This window comes from Zonotrichia leucophrys, chromosome 1 (genome assembly GCF_028769735.1).
Source record: "Zonotrichia leucophrys gambelii isolate GWCS_2022_RI chromosome 1, RI_Zleu_2.0, whole genome shotgun sequence".
In the NCBI taxonomy this organism is placed as follows: domain Eukaryota; kingdom Metazoa; phylum Chordata; class Aves; order Passeriformes; family Passerellidae; genus Zonotrichia; species Zonotrichia leucophrys.
The window spans coordinates 109,645,040-109,665,941 of record NC_088169.1 but is presented as its reverse complement, the minus strand read 5'-3'; the positions used below and the strand labels follow the sequence as shown (position 1 = coordinate 109,665,941).

The 20,902-nt window shown below is 36.8% G+C and overlaps 1 long non-coding RNA gene across 3 annotated transcripts; it reads left to right on the top strand.

Annotated features, from left to right (window-relative positions):
* The first annotated feature begins 321 nt into the window (after nucleotides 1-321).
* LOC135443284 (uncharacterized) lies at nucleotides 322-20,477 on the top strand. Of its 3 annotated transcripts, none has more exons than XR_010438946.1 (4): nucleotides 326-381; nucleotides 7,968-8,053; nucleotides 14,854-14,959; nucleotides 19,121-20,477. It is a non-coding gene; the product is annotated as an uncharacterized LOC135443284 (long non-coding RNA). The 3 variants fall into 3 exon arrangements; XR_010438947.1 differs by lacking the exon at nucleotides 19,121-20,477 and adding an exon at nucleotides 16,033-16,466; XR_010438953.1 differs by lacking the exon at nucleotides 7,968-8,053 and having other exon boundaries at nucleotides 322-381.
* Nucleotides 20,478-20,902: the final 425 nt, after the last annotated feature.

Genomic DNA, 20,902 nt, shown 5'->3' with positions numbered 1-20,902 from the left:
TTTGAATTTAATTAGAGCTAAACCACAGAGTTGCAATCTGCCTGGCTTTGAGCATTCGTGGAAAAGCAACCAAATGTGTCAAACCCAGGAGAAAATACCTTTCTTTCAGACTGCATGCAAGAGAGTGCATTTTCCCCGTGAATTACCGTATTGGGATGTAGGGGGATAGAATATAAGTAAAGGTAGTATAGCAAGTAATCTTATCCCCTAAAGAGTTGCAGCAAAGATTGAGAGCAGGTGTGAGTTTAACAGGCCACAGGTGTGGCCAGTAAGCAGAGTGTTATGAAAGAATGGATTGGTGGGATCTGGAGTCAGTTGGCCGTTGTGAAAAGAAGGAAGAGTCCGTGCCTGGAGGAGCTGCCTACAAGAAACAGCAAGGAGGTATGAAACTCTAGCAATATGGAACCTTTGCAATGTAATGGCAATAGAACTCTTGCAATATAATGACAACCTTGGGAGAGAGATGTTTTTTAAGATCATTAGAGTAGTGTTAAGTGGATGAGATGTTGACAAATAGTTTTTTCTTCATGTATTTAAGGTGAAATAATGGAAGATATCTAAGATTATTTTCATTTCAATGTAGACTTGGACTCAGAGTGTGTAAAGGATGTTTTTTAGCTGTGTTACTTAAATGAGTGGTTAAGAATGTGCTGAATGTTGTAATCTCTCTTTAAATCCATCTGATACTCTGATAACTTAGAAAGCTTTTGGTGTCTCAGGATGGTAAGAAGAGAGAAAATAAAAAGGGTATTTTTTAGGGGAATTTAGCCAAAGTGGCAATATACTGGGATGGAGTGTGTTGTCCATGTGTCTCTCCTATCTTGCTTACTCTCTTCCTGAGCTGTCAGCTGGTTAAAGCACAAAATGAGAATATAGTTCCCTGATACCACAATGACAGTTTAAGTAGTACCTTTCCCTGCCCATATCTCCTATTGCCAAGTCGCTGAAAATTGCTTGCGAGGGTGTGAAGTGCATCAAATCAGATCAGGAGAACCGATTTAGATTAAAAATAAAGCCTCCTTCTGCTCACCTTTATTCTTTTATCCCATTTCATTCCCTGGCCTGGGCTGACAGCTGTGCTAGGGGCTGAGTTAGCCCCGAGCAGAGCAGGGGAGGGAGGCAGCAGTGACAAAAGGGGAGGAGGGGGCTGCTGCTGGCCAGAATGAGTGTTGAACACCTCTCCTTGTTGAACTGTGGCCTGTGTGCTGCCAGCCTGCATGTCTGAGTCAGGGCTGCCACCAGAACAGGGAGGGAAGTTTCTGAACACTTTAATATCTGTGCAGGTGCAATCAGTAAGGAATTGGGACTGGTCATACCAAGTAGCTTGGGAAAGTGTCTGGAACCTGTTGTATGAAACTATTTTAAACTAACCGTCTTAGGAAATTTAAAACTTGTTTTAAGTAGCTGCAGGAAGTAGCACTGAGTTTTCCAAGCTTGTGTTTCCCAACTAATTAGGAGTTATAAACTACCTTCTCTTGTTGCAAGAGCCCCTCAAGCACACACAAAGTAGATCTCCGGGGAGTTAAAACTTCTGCTGTTTTTCAAGTGACTTTTCCTGCAGCAGGGTGCAACCCTCTTTGATTTGATCAAGTTGGCCAAATCATTTGCAATTTGGCATCTTTACTAAGATGTTTTGACAATACTTTGTGCTGTTGTATAATTTACTTTTAATATGTGGGCCTCTCAATTTAGCAATCATCCATAAACCTATTATTGAAAACTTCAGAAGTACTAAAAGTTACCTGACATCTCAGGTAGGATATTTTAAGACTAATTCAGATAGTATGCTATGAATGATTTCATTATTACAAGTTCTTATAAATGACTGTTAGAAATTAGTATGAATATGGATTTTTCTCTCCTTGGTAGGTCACCACTGTTGCAGTATGTGGTCTAAAATATTTGTACAAAATTATTTATCTGTAAGTTGGAATACTGACATGTGTCCATGTGTTTATAAATGCACATATATGCAAGCTACATATATATACACACATATTTAACTATTATACATATATACATATGTATGTATATAGTGAAATATGTGTGTGTATATATGTGTATATATACACATATATATATGTGTGTGTATATATATACTTATATATATACACACACATATTTCACTATTATCTGTGAGTGCAAAAGGCTTTTGGAATGCATATTTCAGATTAATTTTTAAACTGCATAAGTCTAAAAATTTTGAAATAAACTGTAGCTTTTATTTCTAAATTTGTTAGCTTCTATCTGTTGCACAGTATTCAATTAAACACTTAACTTGCCTACTCATTTATTCCATGTATTTATGCAGAGCTGTGCTCACTTTTACATTCGATTTCCTCAGGGAGAATACAAATATTTTTAATTTTGTTTTGTGAGCCATATGTTCGAGAGCCGCTACTAGTTTGCTGTTTTAACTTTCTTTGCCTTTTTCTGCCTTTACAACATTCCAGACACTCAATAGTACAGTCTAAATAGAGCACTTTAATCATGCCACTAAAAAAAGTTTCTTGCGCAATGTAATTTTATTATGAACTCAACATTTATTTAGTTTTACCCTAATATCCCCTCAGTTGCTCAGTTCTTCTCTGAAAAGCCATCCCTCTTTCTGGTTATTTTGTGAGTCAGCTTGTATAAATTTATTGCTCCCCATTCCTTTTATCTTAGCTCCAGCAATGTGGGTTTGCCACAGGACTACATTAGGGTGGATTTTATTTGTATTTTTAATGCGTTTCTGACCACCAGACCATAGTAAATGTGTCTTCACTGAATGATGGCTGTGTTTTTTTCTTTATGCAATATTAAATTTGTCTCTCTCTCTTGTGGTCATCTACCCATTTTCATGACTCATCCTGTTCTTCTGTTTGGTCCTGACAAGGAGGTAGAGCCTCCAGGCATCAGAGGAAGAGCAAGTGAGACCCCAGGAGCAAATGGGCAGGACAGGGAGGGAGCTAAAATGCTGCAGTCAGACTGGATGTCAGTTTGTGCCTGCTGGCAGTGGGGGAAGGCTGCAAGGAAAACAGCAAAGAGGCAAAAGTGGCCTCTTTTCATAAAAGTGACAAAAGGTGTAACCAAATCCCTGCAAGAAGAAAGGAGAAGAGAAAAAAATCTGGCTTTATCTTGAGTATATTTGTCTTGAGAGCTATGTGTGTTAAATTTCAGTTTGGGAAATAACCAGAATTACTTAATTGCATCATTAAATTTTGCCATCTGCAGATTTTAATTGATGCTTGATTACTAAAGTGAGATGTCCTGTGAATATTTTGAGTAGTAAATTGAAAACTTGAAGCACAGTTGCTATTCCAGTGATGTGGATCCTTTTCAGGATCTAGTTATAACATATATGGATGCCATCTAAAAACTGTAGTCCCTCCTTTGCCACATAATTATGTTTCTGTACACAATGGGTTTCCCGTATCAGTTTTTGAGGGTTCTACTCTGAAACACTTGTGTAGATCACATTTCCTTTCTGTTGAAGTGCTTTCCTGGCCTATGAACTTGACATACAGGATGAATGGTCTTCATTTCTTATGAACACTAAAGATCTAGTTTCCATCTTGCAGGAATTTTTTATCAGGTTCTAGCTGTGACAACATATTTTTATTCCAAATAATGCTCTGCTCTGCCTTATCATTAGTGTTTGCATCTTGCTCACTGTGATCTCCCTGTCTTCCCCCACCCCCTATTACTTGGTATTTTAAATCTTCCAAGTGTTTCATGTATGCTATTATTCTCAAGATTCAGCTCAAGCTTCCATGATATGCTGCTTATCTGTAAAGGTCGATACTGATTTGATATATCTTGGCAAGCATTTTTTGCAGCATGAGGTAGGGGAAAGGGATATCAAAATTCTCTGTCTTTGCATTACAGAGTCCCTGTGGAGCAGCTGCATCAAATTTCTCACATTATTTATGACTGAAGCAAAAGTAACTTTCTGATTGTCCTCATTTTTGTGATTTGTCCCCTACTCAATGTCACTCCAGCTTCCCTCTGGAAGAAACGTTTTGGGATCATTAGTCAGATGGAAGATCACATACCTTTGTGTAATTATTTGAGATGGTTAGATACCATCTAACCATCTAGGTAATTCAGTCATACACTTTGAGCTAATTTAAATATAAAGTGCACTGAAAATCACTACCCACTTCTGCACCAAAAAAAAAAATCACCACCTTCTTTTTAGCTGCTGCTATTGTGAACTCCTGGGATCACTTTGTGTTAAATTTAACTTTGAAATTGCTAACTTCTTTGTACTCTTTCTACTGCAGAGTCTTTTCTCATTTGATTATGGTTTTTTTTTTTCTTTCTAAAATAAGGTATCAAGGTGGGGGTTTGTCTCTTTTTGTGAGCAACAGATGATAGGACAAGAGAAAATGGCCTCGGGTTGTACCAGGGGAGGTTTAGGTTGGCTGTTAGGTAAAACCTTTTTCACCAAAAGGGTTTTTAAGCTTTGGAACAGGCTGTGCAGGGAAGTGGTTGAGTCACCATCCCTGGAGGTGTTTAAAAGGGATGTGGCACTTATGGACAGGGTTTTGTGACGAACTTGGCAGTGATGGCTTTAACTGGATGACCTGAGAAGTCTTTTCCAACCTAAATGATTCCGTGATTCTCTAAACAATTTTCTCTGCAGTGTAGGAGAATGACAGACTTTCTGGCTGCTGGTCAGTGGGTGGTAAATTCTATGCTCGAATAATATTCAAGTAGCTGAGGAATATGCACCTTTGTCTAGAACAAAGACTTATTTCCTAAGCTTAGTCTAAAGAAAAAAATAATGAAGAATTTAATGTCAATTCCTGTCAATGCTAAAGGAGGAAAAAAACAAAACAGGGCAGTGTGCAACCCCTATGATATAGCCTTTTTTAAGAATCACAGAATGACTAGATTGGAAGAGACCTTCAAGATCAAGTCCAACCCATGCCCTAAACACCTTAACTAAACCATGGCACTGAGTGCCACATCCAGTCTTTTTCTGAAGGCATCCAGGGATGGTGACCCCATCACATCCCCAGGCAGGTCATTCCAATATTTTATCACTCTTTCTGTGAAAAACTTCTTCCTAATATCCAACCTATATTTCCTCTGATGCAGCTTTAGACTGTGTCCTCTCCTGAATGCAGGCATACAACCAAATAAGCAAATTAGTAAGTATCCATAATAAGGAATTGATGCTGGTGTGAATTTTTTTCTTCCCCTTGAGTTGTTCCTCTGTTTCCTGGGATGTATGATTTGGTGTTTTACTTTTTTTTGGTGTTAGATCAGTGTCTTAATCCTTTTCTTACTAGGTTCATAATTATTTTGAACATCTTTCTGCTTCTATGACTTGGAAAACACTGACATTTTGTTAAACTCTGCCTTTTAAGAGGAACCGTTATTGCTATCTTAAGTTGTGCTCTATTACCAAGTTTTCTAAGCACTTACTGGCTCTGTACTAAGCACTTTGAAGGCTTAGTAAACACAGAAATAATAATTATATTAAAGCTGAAATTGCAGCTGGGGCCATGAACAGGAAATCCATGCCTAAGTGCATTTTCATCCTTGTTTAAAGAAAATGAGTTTTGGGGAATTGGTTGTTAACATGATATTGTAGCATGAAAGTAAGTTATTTGGTGAAATATTTTCAGGTAATTGTTATGCCCACTTAAAACACACTGAAAACATGAGATCAGTGCTGTCTTAAACAATTAGGGCTGTGGGATGAAACTTATATTTTGTTGAAGAAATCCGGAAGCTGAACATTCTAAAAAAATACAAGTGAGACTAACAGTAACATAGAAACTTTTTGTTTTAAATCACCTAGTCAAATAACTACATAATTGAAGTGGAAAACATAAAATTCATGAAAATAATTAGGAGCATTCATTTAAATATTAGAGGTGATATTAAAAGATAATAAATTCAGACCAAATATGGAGAATTTGGTCCAGAGATGATCAGTGCTGTCACCACTCAAATGAAAGAGCTCTCTGCTGGTCTAGTGCACCACAACCCTTGTACCTGCTCATTTGGTTATTTCCATGCATCCTTATTGATTTTGGTTTTTTAATGGTCTCACATTCACCTCTCATATATCCAAACTGCATGGCTGTAGGATTGATTATGCATGGGGTAAAGTTTTGGAATGTGATTTTAGTTTTTCAAAGGTACAGAGGACGTCACAGAGCAATTTCAATGCAACAGGCTGCTAAGACTCCTAGCCCCTCAGCAATCAAAATCTTAGTGATGATCCTCCAATCCTTTGTGAACTTAACTGTGTTTAAAATGGAATTAGAGTTCTGGTGTCAAAACTGTCCAGGATGCATTAACACAAAGTGTCAAATATAAGACAGTTGCTAAATTTTAATGTATGTTTCTATATATAGCGTTATTTTTTGTTATTCTTTGAGTTTTATTTGGCTTTCATCATTCAAATAATGAAATTGTAAAGAGAGAAATCTCCTTTGTAAATAACGAGAAAGGGAGAGCTGAATTTTTCCCTTTTATACCTAAAAGCAGGTATTCAAGAAGCTATTGTATGTATGATTTGTGCTGAAATAGTTTTATTGGTTTAAAACATTATCTTTCTTAATAAATGATTATATACTGCTTTAGACACCTTCTCAGCTGTGCTTTTGAAATTCCAGGGGTGTATTTAATTTGCTGAGTTTGTAGCATGTATGATGTAATGACTTGAAATGTCTCTCTTGTGTGCAAAGGTAATGCCAGATAATTGACTTTATGCTCCTGAACCTGATTTTCTTGAAGGAAAATTATTTATAATAATTCAATAAAGACTAATGGGCCTGTTAAAATTAGTTGCTTTCAAAACAGGGCATTTATTGCCATAAATATCCCTGCTTTCTCCAGAAGCAAAGCTCAAGGTCTTAGTTTTCTCCACAGAAAGATTCTTGGCTGGAAAATTGTTCACATTACACACACAACACCCTGGACACGTTTTGTAGAACTATATAAAACCATTCTCATTATTTCAATTTATGGTGTAACTGGGTGCCAAAGCCTTTGAGCTTTGGCTCAGTGTGAGCACAATGCAGGTTATGAAAGGACAGTATAAATGAAAAATACCTGACCATTACACAAAGGATACTGACACTATTGTGCTCTATCCAGTTGTTTACTGTGCAATAGTATGGAAAGTCTATTATACTAGTTTTATAGTTACACATGCTGTTTTGGGACATTCATCACATGGTCTTGAACAAACATGGGGAAATAACCAGTTGCCTGCTATATACTATATTCTCAAGACAACAGCCCTTTCCCCATCTAGGGGAACGCATTTTCAAGCAATATTGATTTTCCTTTCATTCTTCTCTCCTCTCCCCTCTCCTTAAGAAGCCAGTTTTAGAATTATCTTTGGTCCTTAAACTTGTTTGTCTCTTGTCTCTACATGGAATTGTTTAGCCTTTCTGTCTTTTTTTTTTTTTTTTTAAACAATCTTGCATCAGTTGAAGTTATATGCTGGACTGTGATCACCAAAATACAGAACTTTAGTGGGTCAGCCCGCTGTGCAGGACATGTGTCACTTTTGGCTTCTGCCAGAAGTGGAGGGATCTGTAAAAAGAGGTGATTTGTTTTGAAATGTTACTTAAAAGCTGTTAATCAGGCAAAAGCCTTCTGAATTAAAAGTTCTCTCCAACAGGCCCTTGGTTTGATTTGTTGTCGCTGATGTACCTCAGACAGACCCCAGTAAAAAACAAACTGAAATGGCTGCCACCGTGAAATTGCCAATTAACAATGCTATTTGTGACTTTAAGAGAAGGAGTAGGAAACCTGGGTTTTTAAAGCCTCTTGTCTGTACTTTGAGAACTCACATGGATGGGTTCCCCATGCACAAAAAAGCAACAGGTTTAAAAATTCAAGAGGAGCTAGCAACATGCCCTCAGCTGCCTTCTGTGCAAAGAGACCTATGACCGAAGTATTGGAGCTCAGTCCCCTTGAAAATGTTTTGATATAACTCTGGCCTTTTCCAGGTAAACGTGGAACTCTTCTGAACAGTATTGCTGTAAATGTGATTTGTGAGAAGAGCAAACAGAGTTTTGAGCAACCTGTTTGACAGGTAGTGATTCATTTGAGGTTTGCTATTTATGTATTTGAAACGTCTTCCTTCATCCCACCCTTTTTCAAATCTTTCTCACTTTAAATTTGGAAGAAATCATGCCTACATATATCAATGTGAAAAAAAGCTTTCTTTTTCTGCAATGCATATTCACATAAATTTCACTTTTTTATGAGAACAATCTGTGTAGATGAAGGCAAGTGTATGTCAAAATAGGATGGAGAAAATGTTTCCTCCAGGTCTGTTTCAGCTTTTGTTGTGCTTTTAATGCTTGTTATACATCTTATCTTTATGATTTGAAGTATTACCTTCCAAAGGGGCTTATGAAATAAATGCTTAAAAACTCCATAGGGTTAATTGGTATGTTCCAGTGATGGATTTAATTAAAATATATATATATTTATTGCGTGATGTTTCATTTAGCTCTAGATATGGCTTGTTTTTGTTTTTAGATGCTAGTTGCATTATCATGTGTTTTTGAGAAAATGCTTTGACCCCTACATCAAAAGCATAAGCAAAAAGGACTGTTGTAGGAACTTGGTATGGGTATTCATAGGACAACCTATAATTTATGACTTATGTTTGATCTTAGCCTTTTTAATTAGAAACATATTGCATCTGCTTAACATTGCTACTGTTTTGTTGCAGAAGATTTTTTTGTAGCAATTAATCTAGCAATATCCCTGAGCAATCTGAAATTGTTGAAGAAGATGGAAATTGGCTGATGAATGTATTGGTCACTTCAAAGGCATGTTCAAATCTATCTTCTTGCTGTCCTAATGAATATGGAAGCCTGCCCGGTGTGTGATTGGATTTTAATGACTTCAAGGTCAGGGACTTTGTAAGGTGTGAATCTGCTTGCAAGGTCACTGGTGGCAAACAGTGCATGGATCTGAAAATAAACAAGGAGCTGTCAGGGATATTAACTTTTTGTAGAAAAACCCTTGGGATGAAAAGGTTAATAGGTGATTGCATTGTAACTTGTTTTGAAACTCAAAACGAGCTGTAAAGCTACGTGCATTATCCTGCATTATGCCTTGCATAAGAAACAGTGGTAATTTAAAATGTAGGCAGTGTTTGATTGTAATAGTACCCTAGCTTACCAAAAGCTTGTATTTCCCACTATTTCAACTGGTCCACATAATCAACATATGCTCCAAATGCTGACCTTTTGGAGAAACAGGTGAAATTACCTGGATGTGTAAGTATATTTTTTTCCATAGATAACTCAGACTAGCCATTACCCATAGAAATTTGGGTTGCATGTACAGCAGTTATACCCCATATTAATTGGCTATTCTGTAGAGATTGTTCAAGATGGAGGAAAATAAATAGGGAACGAAAATACTGAAAATACTAAGAAAGTTTATAAATTACTTGTCATAAGGTACTTGACTTCTAGTAGAACAGCACAGAAATTACTCCTGCATGAGGAAAATAAAAAAAGAAAATCCTCCAGAGGGGCAGAAATTTGGAGGGATGGTGACATGTTTTTTGGTAGGATAAAAATTAAATTTACTAAGAACAAAAACTCAGAGCTGTTGGATCATTTACCCTGTTGCTTTGGGGCAGTGAGCAGTTTCAAGCATGACTACCACAGTTGCAATTTCTCTCAAGACGTTCATACCAATGGGAGGTTTCATCTGATGGGCATGTTCAGATCTTAGCTAACATTATAATGTAGAATGGAGTTCGATATAAACTATTTCCTGTCACCGGAAAGTTTGGTCTTAGTGACCAAAGACAGACAAAAAATACCGCAAGTGCCCCACAGCTATAGGGCAAAAACCAGTTCTACTGAAGTCTGAAGGTTCTGTAATTTTCTTTTTTTTTTTCTTTTCTTTTCCCAGAAAGTCTGTGTGTGCATGCAGATTTTTGTATGTCTTCTACTCCACATTTGTGAATTTTATGTCTATGTGGAAGCTGCTGACAGTGTTTTGGCCTGTGTGAGTCATGTTTTCATGATTAAGCTAATCAGTATTTCAGCAGTAAATGACCCAAATTTAGTTGCAAATTCAACTGCAAATTCAATTGTCACAGAAGTTCTGCATTTAAAACAAGGAAGTTGTTTAAAGTTTTTGCTGTAAATGAAAAATATGCTATATCCTACTCAGAATAATACTTAGTCTTTGCATTCTTTATGGTTTAACATTGCCAGCAGTCATATAAAAAATAAAGCTGAAGGCTTTTTCCAAGATGGAAGAGTTCCTTGGTTTTGAATTAATCCTACATACATTCACTGTAGTCTTTTATGGTGTGCCACTGTCTCATTGATTTCACTCTCCTGAATGCGTAAGCTCAGGTTTCCATTTCCATCTGGTTTTGGAGTATGAGGGATGAGAAGAAATGTGTTTTGTTTTCACTTACTCACTTATTGATTATCAAGAATCTCTTTTTATTTCTGTATCCTGCCTCGCTACAAGAAAGAGAGGGCATAAACTGGGTTTTCTCTAAATGTTTTTTTGGGCTGATAATAGTTGGAAAACAAAAATTAACTCAGTTTCACTTTTCTATCTTTAAGGTAAATGGAAAATGTCATCATTGACATAACAAGATTTTGAAAAAGAATAAACTTGAAAGCAATGCCTTCTGCAGTTTTATGGTGAAAACAGTGAAACCTGTTAATAGGATGAATATTAGCTTTGGGAGTGCCTTTGTTTAATGACTAATTCTAATGATTAGAGTAACTCAGTTTATTCTCTGTGTTGACAAGCATTCTTTGTGTAATCTGTAATGGGCTTGTAGGAATATGAACTGAATCTCTGTTTTTGCAGCCACTTGATGCAGAGCAGCTGAAGGCATGGGTGTGAAGAGCATTTCTTTAAGGCAAAACCATCATCTCTATTGGTTTTGATTCTGTAATGTCAATTCTCAAACGATATGTGACATGTCAATATCATTGTATATAAGAACTTATTAGCATCCTGTTCTTTCTGTGTTGTTGCTGGTTTTAATTTTTGAGGTTCAAGACTGCAGGCAAGTTTGTCAGCCTCTTCCATACTGGCAGTTTCTGCTTTTGACCTCTGCATTTCCTCTTACACAGACACATTGACAATAAGATTGGGGTCCAAGTCCCTTTCTGTTCTTCTATTCTTTTTGCACTCTCACTCAATTTTCTCGTATTCTAGATATGCTTCACTGTAGCTTTAATTTTCACTGATTTGAACAATAATCAGTCAAAAGTGTCTCTTATCACTGGTTGTCTATGCACTTTGTGATCAAGTGTTATTTCTGAAATTCCAGCTGTTTAGTCAGCTTTGGTAATGCAGAATGTTGGGATTGGGGGAAAAAAAATCTATCTGCTGTACTTTTGGATAATTTTCTGTTTCAGCTTGTCTGATATTGAATTATGCAGTCATTCTTATTTAAATTCTGTGTTTTAGGGACACACATCAGAGCTCCATGAGTGGTTTAATTGAAGTGCTGAGTTATATTTTGGAATTCTATACCACCAAATCTGTGGCATGTAAAATGGCAATCCTAGAAACAAACGACTTTTCTCATTAAAAATATCTGCTAATTTTCTGCAAATTGCACTAATTGCTCATTCAACAGTAGTAATGCACACAGCTTGGTATAAGAGGAAGATCTCATCTTCAGTGGATTTCTGCTCTCTGTACAAGCTCCAGTCACACACAGCAGAGCTGGAAACAGTGCCAATGAATCAAAGAAATCACTGGCCTCTTTTATCCTATTTTTAGTGTCCTCCCTGTTGCTAGTACAGCCTCTGCTGTGAAAACATACTGTTGTATTTTTCTGAAAATATGATGAGTAATTATTTTTTTAAAACATAGCCAAAAAGGAGAATAATCTAAGGCCATCCAATCCAGAGCCTGTTGGAGTGGGTAATTAGCAAGCCACCATGAGACTGTTCTGCTTGCATGAGTATTAAACATTTATGCCACTGACAAGTGATTGAGCTCTCTCCATCCCAGCGTGAGAATAAGAGGCCACCAGGTCTTTCCATCAAGAGAGGGCCCAAAATGTTACTGTGTCCCTGAGGAAACAGAGCAGGAAGGAAAAATGAAGATAACTTGCTTCTAGAAAGGACTCCTCCTTTTCTAATTTCCCTTTGGTAGCTAAGCCTCCTTAAAAGCAGCGATTGGTGAAGATGTGACAAAGACAGGGTTGGGGAAGAAGAGAGCTTATTTGGGGAAACTAAATTGGAATTCAGATGCAAGGAAGATTGACACATTAAGCACTGTGGAAAGCAGAATGTGCTGCTGCTAAATTGTGTGACAGGAGAGTCTGTAAAACCTAAAATCAGCTGTGAGAAGAATAGAGGAATGGGATCAGTCCTGACTGAGTACGTGACTGAAACATTCAGAGCTTTCCCAAAAATCCTTTAATCTCTCTGCAGTTGCCAAGCCCTTCTCACCTCACGCTTCTGAGGTGGCCTTACCTGGTGTTTTACAGTTTGGTCTCAGCTGGTTCCTGCTGTGTTGCAGAAAAAGGAACTTTATTTTTCATTATGTCTGTAATAAGAGAGTTGTACTTAGCAGTTACTGCCTTTGTGGTTGTCTAAAAATCCAAACAATCAAAGGGCTGCTTTGTGTATACAAGTGGCAAAACAGCAATATTAGGAAATTATTGAAGGTGGCTGTGTTAAAAAGTCTCTTCATGTTGGATGTTCCACTGTTGTATGCTTGACCTGCTTGTTTAAGTTTGTCAACTCTGGAAGAACAATTCTGTGTTATCTATTTATTTGGATCCCTGTGTTGTAAACCTTCAAACTTTTTTTTTTTTTTTGGTGTTTGAGTACATTTGGAACACAAACTCAAAATATAAATCAAAGGACATCCAGTCCTGCAAGCAGAATACCTTGGGTGAAAAGACAAGTTTTTTCTGAGGGGTTGAGGACCTTTCCCTGCACCACTGCTCATTTGGTGGCTGAATTAGCCCTGCCATATGGGAGGTCTGGGCTTCACTTGCAGCCAGTGCAACAATCATTTACTTGGCTTGTGAAATTCCCAGTGGCAGGTGGATGCTGCTGGAGATTTTTATGGAACATTGCTTTTCCACTTTATAACCAGAAAAGGCTTTTATTTTTCCTTTACTTCCCCACCATCCCCACAAGGTTTTCACTGGAAATGAATCACGGTCTCGGGGGGGATGAGTGTATTCTGTCTGTCTTCTGAAAGGTTCAGCAGCCAAGGTTTGTATGATTTTGCCTTGGATATGGTGGGAAAAAACCAAAGAGAACAGGGCATTTCAGAGATTTTAGGAGATGTAAGAGCAAGCTTTCTCTCTGAGCTGTCTGTCCCATCAAATGCAGAATGAAGAAAGCAGGGCTTGACATCTCACTGGACAAATTTATGCTTTTGGTGATATGTTTAATTATTCTTCCATTCCCCACTGAACAAAGAAGTTTCGATTTCTAAATCATGAGGGACATTAATATATATATTCAAACTTAACAGTTCCTCCTAATGACTAGTGCCACTGATGTTGTCTAAACTCAGACAAAGAATTATGAGAATAACTCACTCTATCAAACATGCTTCACTATTAAAGAAGCTTAATGTCAAGGGTCAAAAATATGGGAATTCTGGTCTGGGTCCATCCACTTAATTTGAGCTGTTTATTTGTGAGTTTTGATATTTTGATTCCTTTTCTTGCTGATGGAAAGAACTTGGTGTTTTTCAGGCACAAATTATGCTGATCTTAATTCTGGGTGAGATATCTGACCTCCAGATGCTTGTTTTCTTTGTCTATAGTCCTCTCTATCTCAGATGTATTCAAGATAGAAAAAAACTCATCCTGAATCCTAATTGGATTAGGAATGCTGACAGCTTAGAATTTTGTTGAAACACGGGAGCATCTCCGATATGTAAAATACATATCTTGTCATCAAGCTAACACCCCAAATTAGATTTCCTAAATGTTATATTTATATATGACTCAGTTTCCCATCTGTGAAATATTCACGGAGAGCTTCCTCACTTCAAAGACATGCTGTAGATTTTTAGAAAATAGTAAGAGAAGCTTTTTAAGGTGATAAAATATTCTATATAGAGATATAAAGTGCTGTTGAAACCAGGCATCAACAAAATGGGGTTTATAAGGAATTAGGCCACACCATACTTAACAGAGAAATTAAAAAAATAAAAAAGAGAAGAAAAGGAAAAGAGAAGAGAAGGAATTAAAGAAGCAGAAGAAAATTAACTGAATAAAAATACCATTCACTGAATATCACTCATTTCTCTGCATAAAGATGATAAAAGTTCTGTAGATATCACATTGCTGACCTGTACTGTGGTCAAGAGGTTACAAATCAGATTACGTGAGCAATTTATGTATGGAGGTTTTGTCATCTTGTAGTCTTTGAATTTGTTGCCTTCATGCTATTTTTAGTGAAACATTTAATTTGTGGTTTGATCAAATAATTGGCAAATACTTCTGAACACAATTTCAAAATTTAATTACTCATTAGGTTTATGCATAAGTATGTCTCTTAGTTTTTTTTAATGAGCATTTGAACAATCTTTTTTTTGAATTTGAAGAAATACTGGTGCTCATACAGATCTTCATTTTCTTGGGCAAACAAGTGTATTTATCAGCCAAAAGAGAATGCTTGTTGTTTGCTATTCAATTAATTAATATTTGCTAAACATTTGACTCATTTTTTCTTATTAACAATATTATGTTGTCCTAGCATACAAAAATAGCTGCTGTGGTAACACTCTTACTTTTATAATCTTGAAATGATAAATTACTTTGGCTCTCACTCTGTCTAGATATTGCAATTCCTAATCCCCTTAAAGCTGACTTGGAGTAATTTTATCATCCCTCTTTTGCAGACTGGGGTCTGAGAGTTGCGCAGACAAAGCAGGGGAAAGGAGGTGAGAAAACAGCAGAGCCAGGCACTGAAATTTTGCAGCTCCCTGGAAAGGAGGTTATAACCAGGTAAGGGAGAGGCAATTCCCCCTGGCAGCCAGCGGCAGGGCAAGAGGACAGAGCCTCAAATTGTGCAGGTTGGTGGTGGTTGAGGTTGGACATCAGGGGGAATTGCTCCTCTGAGACGGCTGATAAATGGTGGAATGGCACATGGTCTGGTCAGCAAGGCCTGAAGGTTGGACTTGATAATCTCAGAGGTTTTTCCCAGCCTAATTGATTTTCTGTGTGTGTGTCTAAGGTATGTGGCACAAAGATCTACCAGCTTGGTGCAAAGGCAGCTTTAAGCAGCCTCAAGCCAGGTAAACTGAGGCAGCTGAGGTTAAGACAAAGCAGCTCCCATAGTTTGCTGTGCCAGCAGCACTGTAGGTTTGGCTGTGTAATTTTCTCTGTTGAGTTTTTACTGACTGTTGCATGCATGCACACACATGCACTACTGCTCTGAGTTTGTGTTTGATCTGAAACTCTGCTTTGTGGAAACAAATGTTTTCATTCCAATTGTAATAAGAAGAAACAACACAAATTTTTCCTGGCTTGCAGATAAGGGCATCATAAGTGGTAAACAGCTGGAGTAGAATGAACCAAGTATTACTCACACTTAAAAGGGTTATTTGTAATTTTCTGCCCAAGGTAAAATTGATTCCAGTTGGAAAGTAGGAGTCATTTTTTACTTTTTTTTTTCTTCATAAGAATACAGGATATAAGACAAAGATGTCTTGGGCAGTCAGACTCAGATCTATCATGTCATATTTTAATCATGTTTGCCAAAATTTAACAATGATCATTTTTCCTTTTTTTTTTTTTCTTTTTTTACTGCTCTCTAATAGAAAGAAGTTTTAGAGTCTTCCTTCCCTGATAGTGTGAAGCCTTTTTTCAATATCCAGCCTGGATTTATTCTCATCTAGTTCACATGCATTTGTTTCAATGTCAGAGTTGCTAATAACGTGGCCAGGGTGAAATAGCTCATTTTCTTCCTTTATATTTAGGGATAGCAGCTGCATGTCTTCTGACTCTTTATTTTGTTTAGTCAAATACTTGAAGCCTTTTTGTTCTCCTTTTGTAAAATAAGTTTTTTCACTTTTCAGCCTGTGCAAAGCTAGCACAAAAAGGACTGACTTCATAACTTGAGGCAAGACTAGTACGCCAATAATGTGCATTCCTGCTTGCAGAAACTTCTGTAGCTATTACATCAGGTTGGAGATTGCCATGAGGTGAATGCATTTGGGGTCAGAGGGAATATGACTACTTAAGGCTCTGAAACACATCATCTCTGAATCTGGGGAAGATTGCTGTGAGCAGCTTCTGTAGAGCAGAGCTGATAGTCATCTCACTGAGTCAATACAAGTTCACCAGTTTAGAGAAGCTGGAGATCAATCTGATACATTTATTTTTCTAAGTTTATCTGTGTTTACCCTCGCACCTCTTGCATGCCATATGAATGTCCCAAGTGACAGAAATCGTTGTAACAGAAAATGGAAGGAAAGCTATGGGCAAAATATATGTTGAACTCTTTCTAATAGATTTAGGTATACTGTATTGTTGGATACAGCCACAGTATATTTTAAACCAAAAATATGACATCTTTACTGAAAGAAAACTAAGAAAATTCTTCTTTCACTCTCCATATTTTATTTTCAGGAAATAAATACAATAGTCTTTTAATATGCAAGATTGTTATGCATTATGACCATTACTTCACACTGTACCTGTGTTAGTTCTAGGTAAGCTGCTTTCTATCAACTTTCAGGGTAAACTGGTTTTGAGCGGTTTTATTTTTTCTGCATTAGCATTTCCTAAATTATTCCTAAATTATTAGTCATCTAATTCTTGCTAATTGATATCTAATTTGAATATTCTTTTCACAGCAGCTACAGGACTCCTGAAGGCTGCAATAATATAAAATATTTGCTTAAACCAAGGTTTTAATGCTTTTTTTTTCCCTAATCTTTTTTTTATGTCTTGTATTATGATTATGAAAATACAAAGGTGAATTTCTGAGCAATTTTAGTTTTTTCTCATCCCTACTGGGACTTTTCTTTGTCCAAGGAACTTCTGCACAGGAAAAGGTTACATAAGAGGGCAATCCAATTTGTGGATCCTTTGTCTTACACACAAGTTTATAAACTCAAATTTGGAGAATGTTTTAAATCATAGCCTTTTGAGTTTCTTTACCTTTCTTGAGAAGTTTAATGTTTGAGATTGTAATGAATAATATTTGAATTATTCATTTTAATTAAAATTGATCATGAGAACTAATTAAAAGACACGCAACTGGTTACTGGAAGCGTAGTTGGACTGCTTTTCAAAAATACCATTTGGTGTTCAACATTAGGCTCATGTTGATTTTAGAAATTATATTCTATAAATAATAAGAGGCTATAATTAATTCTGCATAAGAATTTGGAAATCTAATCTGTCATAAAAAGATGTTGAGCAGTGCTTTCTGGTTTTGGAAAAAATCATGGGTTCTTTTTTCATATAAAGCTTAATGCAGCACTCAAAAATGTCAACTGAAACAAGGTTTAAAATGGCCTCTAATTAATTTCTTTTTCTCTGTATTCTGAAGTGGGTTTCAGCAGCCTTCCCATTACCCTTGCTGGAGTATTGTGGGAAGATACATAGAATCATAATAAATAACCTTGTAGAAAAATAAATATTGAAAGTGATCCACTGGATCACTAAACCCAGGAAATCAATACTTGCTCTTATAGCCAATCTGATTACAAAAACCAGGTTTTACCCACCAATAAGTAGATTGTTGACTTCATTGTTATTGCTCAGGAAATTCTCTCCATTGTTATAATTAGAACCTCTCAGATTTCCAGTCTAAATGTATTAATTGTCAGTTCATGCTCATTTTCTTTGAAAAGCTCTTTACTTGACCTCAGATTGTGACTTGATGACTAATTTTTAGAGCAATGATGGGAATCCATTATCACCTACTCAGAGAGATGTTCTTAATGCATTGCCTAATTTCCACTACATGAAATATTGTTTCACCATTTCTGCTCTGTGTCTGACTGAGGCTGTTGAAAGGAATAGAACCAAAAGAAATGTTTAAAAAGAGATTTTAGCCACCTTAGCCTAAGATTTGTGCAGTGATTTCAACAGAATGGAGAGATGCCAGGGACTGTAAAAGTCGAATTTAATAGCTGAAGGTGAACTTAGATGTACTTATTTCTATTTGTGGTGAAAATTTCACACTGAAAGGAAACAGATTGTGCTGAGAGGAAGAAATGAGGCATTCTCTAGAAAACTTTCCATCCAATGTTTTAATTTCTTTGAAAACTTTCTTTTAAGTCTGTTATTCAGAGAAAATTTGGATCTTTCACTATGTAATTTTTCTTTTTTTCTGATGTGTCATGTGTTACTGGAACTCTTACGTAGCTGTTTTTCCTTTGAAATAAATTCTACTGGTGCCAGACACAAGTTGCATTATTCTACATCCATACTGAGAATCAATTTCTCAAAAAAAAAGCCTTTCAAAACACAGGAATGTTTTAGGGCTGAGTTGGACAAACTTGTGTTACTCACTATTACAGCGACCTGAGACGGTCACTGTGGTGAGAGAAGGACGAGAATCTTGTTTCTTGATCAGAAGGCTGATTTATTCATATAAGATATATAATACATTGTAACTATACTAAAAAGAAAAAGAAGAGAAGTTGCAGAGAGCAGCTATGCTAAGAATAGAATAGAAAGAATGAATAACAAAGTTCTTTGCTCAGGGAATCTGTCCCTGAGCTGCTCCTGTGATTGGCCTTTAATGGTACACAAGGAAGATGAGCCAATCACAGGGACACCTGCTACATTTCACAACAGCTGATAACAATTGTTTACATTCTTCTTCTGGGGCCCTTTGCTTCCCAGAAGAAGGAGAAATCCCAAAGAAAGGATTTCTATGAAGAAATGTCTGCGACAACTCACCTAGGCTGAAAATGCTTAAGAACCCTGACAGGGAAGAGTCCTGTGGGTTGCTACTAGGGAAGTGTTAGTGGGATTTTGGGATCTTTACATAAAATTGAATTTTAAAATCTCTGACATTGATTGTGATGTTCACATTCATCACTTTTTTGAAGAGCAGATCTGTTCCCAGCAGAACAGCTTACACAGACCTCAGAAATTTCTTGTGGCCCATAGATGTTTTTTTCCCCTCTCTATTGAATGACCTAGGTTGGAAACATTTCCTAAGCCGTGAAGAACTCTGACCCACATTTCCATGGCATCAAAAGCTCCTTTCTCAGACAGCATGGCAAGGTGCTGCCCTCCCAAAGATGAGCAACACAATGAAGACTTGTCTCAGGACACTTTCTGCTTGGAGCCAGGGAGAGCTGGGTTAGCAGGGTCAAATGCCAAGGATATTTGTAGAGGGAAGAAAATATTGGCTAACATCAGCTCTGTGCTCCCTGACCAGGAAAAGGAAGGGCAGGATGGAAGAAATAGGTTTTCAGATTTAGGCAGTTCTGAGTAAAAGCTAAGAGATGAATCAAAGGTGGGCCACGTTTTCATTGAAAGAGGAAAGACTCCATAAACAACTGCAGTAGCACCAAATATTGTGTTGAACTGTTAAGATAAAAAAGCCCCAAACAGGACTCTAAAACAATTTTGGTGTTGTTGAGTAAAGTCACAATGATCCACAAATTGCAGAATTGATACACTCTTCTGACTCTGAAGAGGCTGAAGGTGGAAGATTTTTGCCTCCTAAGCTTCTGCTGTATGGTAAAAAGAATAGTGGATAGGTTTACCTTCCACAGTGGTAAATGGATTTGAAGCAGAAACATTCTCTCTGAAAGGACAGTAACAAATTAAGAAGCCCAGACATCTTTCTGTTAAAAAAGAAAGGTAAATTTTCAGGTACCCTAAAGTCTCTAAATTGTCTTTGTGGTTTAAATTTCTTCCGCACAGAGATTCCATTAATAACAGTTATATTGCCACAGATTAAAAGTCTGTGTGAACAATTGGAATCTCTCAAGGCATCAGTTACTCTTCAATAACAAATGTTTTCATTGACTTGGAGACAGTTATAGCAGGAGGTTTTCATTTCCAATGTACCTTGAGTAATTATTCATGTTCTGCTGATAGTTATTTATTATGGAATTAAAATATATTTGGGGGATAAAAGCCCATTAGGATAAAGAATTGTGTGAAACCCAAAAAGTTGCAATGAAGGTTGAATATGGAAATTCCTACTCCTGTCTACTGTATATTTATGGCCAGGTAGCAAGTTTCAGAGAAAAAGAATGTTGTGTTAATTTAACAGTAACCACCTGCTTCTGTAAAATTAGAAAAGAATTTGAGTTATTCATCCAGGAAGCCGAACCCGAACAAAGAACATTCATGGACTGGTAAGCTGTGACATTAGGTATCATGCCCTTCTTAAGGAGCAGTTTTTTTTCCAGCCTTGATTCAATGTTAGTGGGGAAGAACTGATTAAAAAGAAAAGGTTCTGCTAGTTAGACATGGCAATAAATTTTTCAGGACCTCCATCAACTCATACATATGCCTAATAAATTAACTTGTCTTTATGGAAAAATCCTGCAAATATATTTTATTCAAAGGTACGTTGTTTGTTTTGAATCTTAAATTCATTAATCTCTGAATTTTTACACTTGTTTGATACTGTTTGAAACGCTTGTTCTGATGCATCAGCTGAGAGTAATAACCTGTTTGAATTTATGGGGAACGTTATCACTATGAGGTGTGGGAATTTTCATGTGTAACTTGAGAAACAAGTAAATTCCTGTGCTCTGGGACATGTCAGGGAAAACATTCTTTTTCTTTAATAAATTATTGTAGTTTTAATTCTAGGTCACCTAGCTAAATTCAATTATATGACTCACCTCATGATTTCTGCTTTTTTTTTTAACCTTTCCGGTATAACTAGTCCATTCTAATTGTGTGTCTTTAGAAGGTGCAGAAATTTCCTTTTACCTTACCAGTTCCTTCCCCTGGCTG